The sequence below is a fragment of the Scyliorhinus canicula genome, chromosome 1 (assembly GCF_902713615.1).
Source record: "Scyliorhinus canicula chromosome 1, sScyCan1.1, whole genome shotgun sequence".
In the NCBI taxonomy this organism is placed as follows: domain Eukaryota; kingdom Metazoa; phylum Chordata; class Chondrichthyes; order Carcharhiniformes; family Scyliorhinidae; genus Scyliorhinus; species Scyliorhinus canicula.
This window is the reverse complement of record NC_052146.1, coordinates 267,703,378-267,711,096: the sequence shown is the minus strand read 5'-3', so window position 1 is coordinate 267,711,096 and position 7,719 is coordinate 267,703,378. Positions and strand designations below refer to the sequence as shown.

The following is a 7,719-nucleotide window of genomic DNA, read 5'->3' as shown; positions in this document are numbered from 1 at the left end:
AACCTCTACCTTGGCAACGGCAGTACAATCTCAACAGGAGGTTGCCTCTACCCTGCACTGTGCCACTAGAGACAAACAAATGTGACTAAACTTGGTGGGGTAAAACTGCCTCAAGGCACAGAGTTACTAATGGGTGATGGCACTCGTCCCACACTGCACGGTTCTACATTCAGCAAGCCCCAGTGGACAGAAAATTAAAGTGGGCTGCTGGTTTAATTCGTAGCTAGTTTAATAACGTGGTGACTCTAATTTCTAACAAAGCAACAGACCAGATTTCAGAACCAGATTGAAAACCCCATTTACATTGCACAATGTTCTTCCACTGGAATCAGTTCTCCAATCGAAAGAGGCCAAAAATACAAAAATAGTGAACAAGAACTGCAACAAAATCCGTTGCCTGTGCCCAAAATAACAGCGAGGAGACAAGGAAGTTCAGCCACTTTCGGAGATGTTAGTTGCGCTGATGATTGTAACCTTGTTCTAACTTTTCCACTGGTGATAAAATGATGTTCCACCTGGCTCCAGATAAACACGTACCTGATCCAAGAATAACTCTGACCCAAGCGGGGAGCCAAACCACTTTCCGCTCACTCCTATTGTGTAAATTTCCTAATCCAAGTATAACATTAAACATAAAATCCTGTTGCAGAAAACCTTCCTCTGTCCTCTGGGATTCGGTGGTCAATGCACGTCTCAGCCTGACCAGGTGTTAAGAGCAGAATTCAGAAGTTTAGTAATCACATTGTGCGAAATGTTGCATTTTGTTCAGTGTTTTACGATGGCTTGTCGAATGAGTGACAAACAAAAACGCAGTGGAGATCTCTGGAGCAACTATTTTTTACAGTCAGTTCGTGGAACTCTCCCTCCAGTGTGATTTCTCGAATTCTGAAATCGTTCTCTCGTTAAATTGAGCCATCCAGACCAGAAGTGATGCTGAATTTCTTGTTCCACATTCCAAGGATTGATCTGGGAGACGGGAGAACATTGAAAAAGAAAAATGTATTGCCTGTTCAGAAATGAGATAGGAGTTAGTGAGCGTTCATCTACTCAGTTTCGTCATTAGCTCTTTTAAAGGTCAAACATCTGCAATGACTTATGTTGGGTTTATGTCTGTCTTACTTGATTAAAAGAAATATATTTTTGTTTGCATAAGCGAGTTCCGAGGGGAACTGCTGAACTCAGTGAAGATGAGTTAACTTACACACAACCCAAGTAGGAAAATTAACTGTTAATTTGGATCCCTCGCACCAACTGGGGTAGAAATGCCCTCCCAATTATTGGCACCACAGTACAATGCTTAAATTGAAAAACTACTGATTATTCTGCAGAACAGTTTTCATTTTATTATCTTCTCATTCAAGCACATGTGAAAATAATATTTGGCATGGTGAGAGAACAGTGAATTTCCAGGTCTATTACTTTGACACGAACCTTCCATATATTTCCCCCTTCGCCAGAGGTCATGGACTCCCTCGTGGAGTGAAGTTGTAAAGGTGATAGGTACCTTTTGATAATTCACCAAGCAGCTCTTATTCATGAATGAGCCATGGGAGTGAGTGCGCTATGGATGACATTGGCCGGGATTTTCCACTCCCGTCTGTAATGGATGCCATGGTGGGCGGGGGCCGAAAATGGCAGGAGCATAAAAGTCCATTTTACATTGGGCGGGTAAACAGGGTCCTATCGATTGCTCCGAACTTCAATGGCATTTCCCGACGTGCAGTGTTGGGAAAGCTATTTGAATACATTTAAATATCGCGTTCGCTGGTCCCATCAGGGAGGAGGGGGGGGGGGAGGGGGGGGGGGGGTGAAGGCGTTGCCTGGGCTAATGGTGGAAATGGGAGGGGTGGACCCTTGGAGGTTTCTGCACCTGAGGGAACAGGAATACTCGTTTTTCTCAGCAGTCCATAAGGTACACTCGCGGGTCGACTTTTTTCGTGGTGGGGTAGGCTTTGCTGGCTGGGGTTAAGGGGTCGGAATACTCAGCAATTGAAGTATCCAATCATGCTCCACATTGGGTGGATATGGTACTAGAGAAGGGGGTAGCACAGAGGCTGGGGTGGAAATTAGATGTGGGACTTTTGGGGGACCAAGGGTTCTGTGACAAAATTGAAAAGGTAATTGAGGAATATGTAGGTTTCAAATGTATGGGTGAGTTGTCAAAGGCAGTTGTCTGGGAGGTTTTAAAGGCGGTGGTGAGGGGTGAGGTGATCTCGTTTAATGCCAGGGTGGATAAAGAGGAGAGGTTGGAGTGGCAGAGGGCAATAGGTGAGATGTTGGAGGTAGATAGGAGGTATGCAGAAGATGGAGACACAGCGAAGTTGGAAAAGAGGAAGGAACTACAGGTGAGCTTTGACCGACTGTCTACCAGGAAGGCGGTGCACCAACTGAGGCGAGCAGTTTACGAGCATGGAGATAAGGTAGTATGTTAGCAGGTCAGCTCCGGAGAGAGGCAGCGGTAAGGGAAATTGTTCAGGTGATGGACAGAACAGGGAAGTTAGTGGTGGCTCCGGATCTGATTAACAAGGTTTTTGAGGAATTTTATGAGAGGTTGTACAGGTCAGAGCCACCTGGGGGAGACCGGAAGATGCAGGAATTTCTAGATGGGTTGGAGTACCTGAGGTTAGGGGAGAGGGACAGGGCAACATTAGAAGGAGCGATTGTAGAGCAGGAGATAGAAGATGCGATTGGGAGGATGCAGTCAGGGAAGGTGGCATGGCCGGATGGGTTTCCAGTGGAATAGTATAAAAAATTCAAGGATAAGCTGGCACTCCAGATGGTGGGGATGTTTGAAGAGGCGATAGGGAAGGGGTGTTGCCACAAACATTGGGGAAGGCATTGATTTCCCTGTTGCTAAAAAAGGATAAGGACCCGACGGAGTGTGGGTTGTATAGGCCCATATCACATTTGAATGTGGACGCAAAAGTATTGGCGAAGGTACTGGCAGGTAGGCTGGAGGAGTGGCTCCCGAAGGTGATAGGTGAGGATCAGACGGGGTTCGTGAGAGGGAGGCAGCTCTTTTCAAATGTTAGAAGGGTATTTAACGTGGTTGTGGCACCGGCGGAGGGGAAGGAAACAGGGGTAGTTGTGGCATTGGACTATGAGAAGATGTTTGACCGATTGGGGGTACTTGATGGAAGTTCTGGAGCGGTTTGGGATTGGACCAAGATTTGTGGACTGGGTAAAGCTACTATATAAGGAGCCGAGGGCGAGTGTCCGCACAAACAACATCAGCTCGAGATACTTTTCACTCCACCGTGGGACTAGGCAGGGATGTCCTATGTCCCCCCTGCTGTTTGCACTCGCGATTGAGCCGTTGGCCATCGCATTAAGAAGTTTGGGAGCATGGAAAGGAATAGTGCGGATGGGGATAGAGCACAGGTTGTCCTTATATGTTGATGACTTGTTGTTATACGTATCGGAACCAAGTGTGTCGATAGAGGGAATATTGGAGCTGCTGCGAGTGTTTGGGTCTTTCTCAGGGTACAAACTAAATCTAGACAAAAGTGAGTGTTTTGTGGTGTCTCGGCCGAGGGTGGGGGCAGGGGTGGGGGGGCTGCCACTCCGTAGGGCAGGGACTTTAGGTACTTGGGGGTGCAGGTTGCCCGGGAGTGGGGTGTGGGGGGGGGGGGGGGGGGGGGGGCTCTGCAGGTACAACATTTCTAGTTTGGTTGGGAGAGTGAAAGCTGATCTGGCAAGGTGCGATGGTCTCCCTCGGTCACTGGCAGGTCAGGTACAGGCGGTAAAAATGAACATGTTGCCGTGATTTCTGTTTATTTTTCAATGCCTGCTGATTTTCCTGCCAAAGGCTTTTTTCAGAGAGATTGAGGGAAGGATTACTTCATTCATATGGGGAGGGAAGGTGGGCAGAGTTAGAAAGGTGCTGCAACAGAGGGGAAGGCCGGCAGGGGGTTTGGGTCGTCCGAACCTGATGTTTTACTACTGGGTGGCGAATGTGGAAAAGGTGCGGAGCTGGGTCAGAGGGGTTGATTCCCAGTGGGTCAGAACGGAGGAGAGTTTTTGCAGGGGTTTGGGATTGAAAGCACTAGCAACAGTGCCGCTACTGATGGTCCCGGGGAAATGAGTCCGGTAATAATAGCTTAATTGAGAATTTGGAGGCAGTTTCGCCCACATTTCGGGTTGGGGGCAGGGTCAAGGGAAATGTCGATCCAGGGGAACCACAGATTTGAGCTAGGGAAGTGGGATGGAAACTTTTGGAAATGGGAAGAGAAGGGGATTAAGACACCAAAAGATTTGTTTCTTAGGGGTCGGTTTGCAGGATTGAAGGAGCTGGAAGCGAAGCATGGGCTGGAGCAGGGGGAAATGTTGAGATACATGCAGGTTCGAGATTTTGCCAGAAAGGAGATACAGAGCTTCCTGGTGGAGCCAGCCTTCACATTGCTGGAGGAGGTGCTGACGACAGGGAGGCTGGAGAAGGGGGTAGTGTCGGCGGATAACGGAGCTATTTTGGAAGCGGATAAGGCACCACTGGAAGGGATCAAAGCAAAGTGGAAGGAAGAGTTGGGAGAGGATATGGAGGAGGGGAGAATATGAAAGAGGGGTTCTTGTCTAAGGTGCCCTGGAGAGTGAACACCTCTACCTCGTGCAAGAGGTTGGGGCTGATACAGCTGAAGGTGGTATACAGAGCACACCTCACGAGGGCGAGGATGAGCCGATTCTTTGAAGGAGTAGAAGATGTGTGTGAACATTGCGGGGGGTGGGGGAGGCGTGATAATCACGTTCATATGTTTTGGTCCTGTCCAAAGCTACAGGATTACTGGAAGGAGGTTTTTAGGGTAATTTCTAAAGTGGTGCACATGAAACTGGACCCAGGCCCCCGGGAGGCCATATTCGGCGTGTCGGACCAGCCAGGGTTGGAAACGGGTGCGGAGGCAGATGTGTAGCCTTCGCCTTGTTGATTGTCTGAAGGCGGATCCTGATAGGTTGGAGAGCAACCTCTCCACCCTGTGCCCTGGTGTGGCGGGGGGACCTGTTGGAATTCTTGACTCTTGAGAAGGTTACATTTGAACTGAGGGGAAGGATGGAGGGGTTCTACAATTTGCGGGCATTATTTATTTTGCACTTTCAAGAACTGGATTCATTGAACATTAGCTGGGGTGGGTGGGTGGGAGGGTTGTGGGGGAGGGGGGATGTGTGTGTTAATGGTGACTATGGGCGATTCCTGATTCCTTTTTGTCATTTATTTATGTGAACATGCGGGTTAATGTTTGGGGTTTGTTGGGAGGATGGGATCATTGTTATTGATATGGGGATTGACATATTTGTTACTGTTTATTGTTTATTGTTGGTGGGTGTAAACTTGGGAGAAAATGTGAAAAAGGAGAATTAAAATATTTTTTTAAAAAATGAATACATTTAAATATTATGAGTACTCATTATTGATTTCAACACCCCCCCCCCCCCCCCCCTCCGCCCCACCTCTGGATCAAGTGGTCAATTTGGTGTGTCACTGTGTGCTCCTTTAAGAAATGTTTTTGTCTCATCACATGGCTTCAGTGATGTCATTGTGTGGGTGGATCTGGGCTGTGGCTCCGTGAATTTTTACTTTTATTTTGAGTTTGGACTGGTTTTGAATTGCACAGGGTGAAAGAAGTGTCTCTCTATCTTCATTTGAAAAGCTGTTTCCAGACTGCTTGGTAACTTAAAAGAGCTAATTGCTTTCTGGAAGGAATTCAAATCTGCTGTTTGAAAAGGGCAACAGAGTATCAATAACAAGTCTGATACCAGTGAGATTGCCGTGTGCTGGGCCACGCCTTTGAAAAGGGGTTTCTAGTTTTAATGGAATTTGTTATTGAATTGGAACAGTTAAGAACATAAGAACTAGGAGCAGGAGTAGGCCACCTGGCCCCTCGAGCCTGCTCCGCCATTCAATGAGATCATGGCTGATCTTTTGTGGACTCAGCTCCACTTTCCTGCCCGAACACCATAACCCTTAATTCCTTTATTCTTCAAAAATCTATCTATCTCTCTCTTAAAAACATTTAATGAAGGAGCCTCAACTGCTTCACTGGGCAACGGATTCCATAGATTCACAACCCTTTGGGTGAAGAAGTTTCTCCTAAACTCAGTCCGAAATCTACTTCCCCTTACTTTGAGGCTATGCCCCCTTGTTCTGCTTTCACCTGCCAGTGGAAACAATCTGCCCGCATCTATCCTATCTATTCCCTTCATAATTTTATATGTTTCTATAAGATCCCCCCTCATCCTTCTAAATTCCAATGAGCACAGTCCCAGTCTACTCAACCGCTCCTCGTAATCCAACCCCTTCAGCTCTGGGATTAACCTAGTGAATCTCCTCTGCACACCCTCCAGCACTAGTACACCCTTTCTCAGGTAAGGAGACCAAAATTGAACACAATACTCCAGGTGTGGCCTCACTAATACCTTATACAATTGCCTCCCTCGTCTTTAACTCCATCCCTCTAGCAATAAAGGACAAAATTCCATTTGCCTTATTAATCACCTGTTGCAACTGTAAACCAACTTTTTGCGACTCATGCACTAGCACACCCAGGTCTCTCTGCACAGCAGCATGTTTCAATATTTTATCATTTAAATAATAATCCCTTTTGCTGTTGTTCCTACCAAAATGGATAACCTCACCTTTGTCAACATTGCATTATATCTGCCCATTCATTTAACCTATCCAAACCCCTCTGCAGACTTAAGGGGAATTGATTAAGGGTTATACATAGATTACAGTAGCTGTGTGGGGTCTTTTTGTTTGCAGTGGATAAAAATCTTGCTGTGTGTGTTTATACAATTGTTAACTAAATTCTTAGAATAAAGCTTGTTTTTTCGATTAAAAGTATCTGAGAAGTCCGTTGAACAACACCTGAAAGGCAGCATCTTCTGCTCACTCCAGCCAAATTCAACATCAAGGTTTTCGGTCAGGTGAACTCCATAATATACTTTGGAGTTTTCTAAACCATGGCCCATAACAGGTTTCTAATTAGGCTGCTGTATGTCACAAAAATATAAAAGCAACATGCACCTGGCAACCAGCACCTTGCTCGTGATTTTGAGGTTTGTTCACCTACCTTTCATTGCAGAGTGCTCATGGCCCCTTGACTCAGTGCCACACTTCACAGGAAGCTCCACATCAGGGGAGGGTATCTCCAACAATATTCTTCCTCCCAGACCAGTGGTAAGACAGGCATTCTGTGGATGGGTCACAGGGCAAGGCCTCCACTAAGTGTGGGGGGGGGGGGGGGGGGGGGGGGGGGGGCAGGTTGTGAAAGTGGACACAGGTTGTGGTATGTGCCCGAGAGCAAGGCTTCAACAGGGGAAGGGTTGAGAGTGGCAAAATATGTACTCTGACGCATGACGTTGGGGGGATGCAGTTTGGAAGCGGCCTCAGGGTAAGAATGGGGAAGCGTCTTAGAGAAGGACCTAAGTGATCTGGGGCAAGAATTGGAATGTGGCAGACTGACGAGGTGCTTAACTTTAGATGCTGACCTTGCAAGGGCATGTCAATAAATGGTTATTCGTGCCCAACATGTTGTGCGCAGGGCATGTGATTGTAACAGGCATCGATGCCCAGCAGGTTTCTAACTTGGTAATGGTCCGCGTTTGGCACACACAGTGAGGGCAGACTGTAGATGGTTATAAGGAAGTGCAGGGCCATTGGAGGGTTTCATGGGGTGGACTGAAAGGGTGGAGCATCAAACATCACTTGTGCTGGCCAGGATTTCAGTC

The 7,719-nt window shown here is 47.2% G+C and overlaps 1 long non-coding RNA gene across 1 annotated transcript; it reads right to left on the bottom strand.

Moving 5' to 3' along the window:
* Positions 1–211: 211 nt before the first annotated feature.
* LOC119974180 lies at positions 212–7,199 on the bottom strand. The gene is made up of 2 exons (XR_005462478.1): positions 7,062–7,199; positions 212–1,006 (listed from the first exon to the last, which is right to left on the bottom strand). It is a non-coding gene; the product is annotated as an uncharacterized LOC119974180 (long non-coding RNA).
* Between the last annotated feature and the right edge of the window lie 520 nt (positions 7,200–7,719).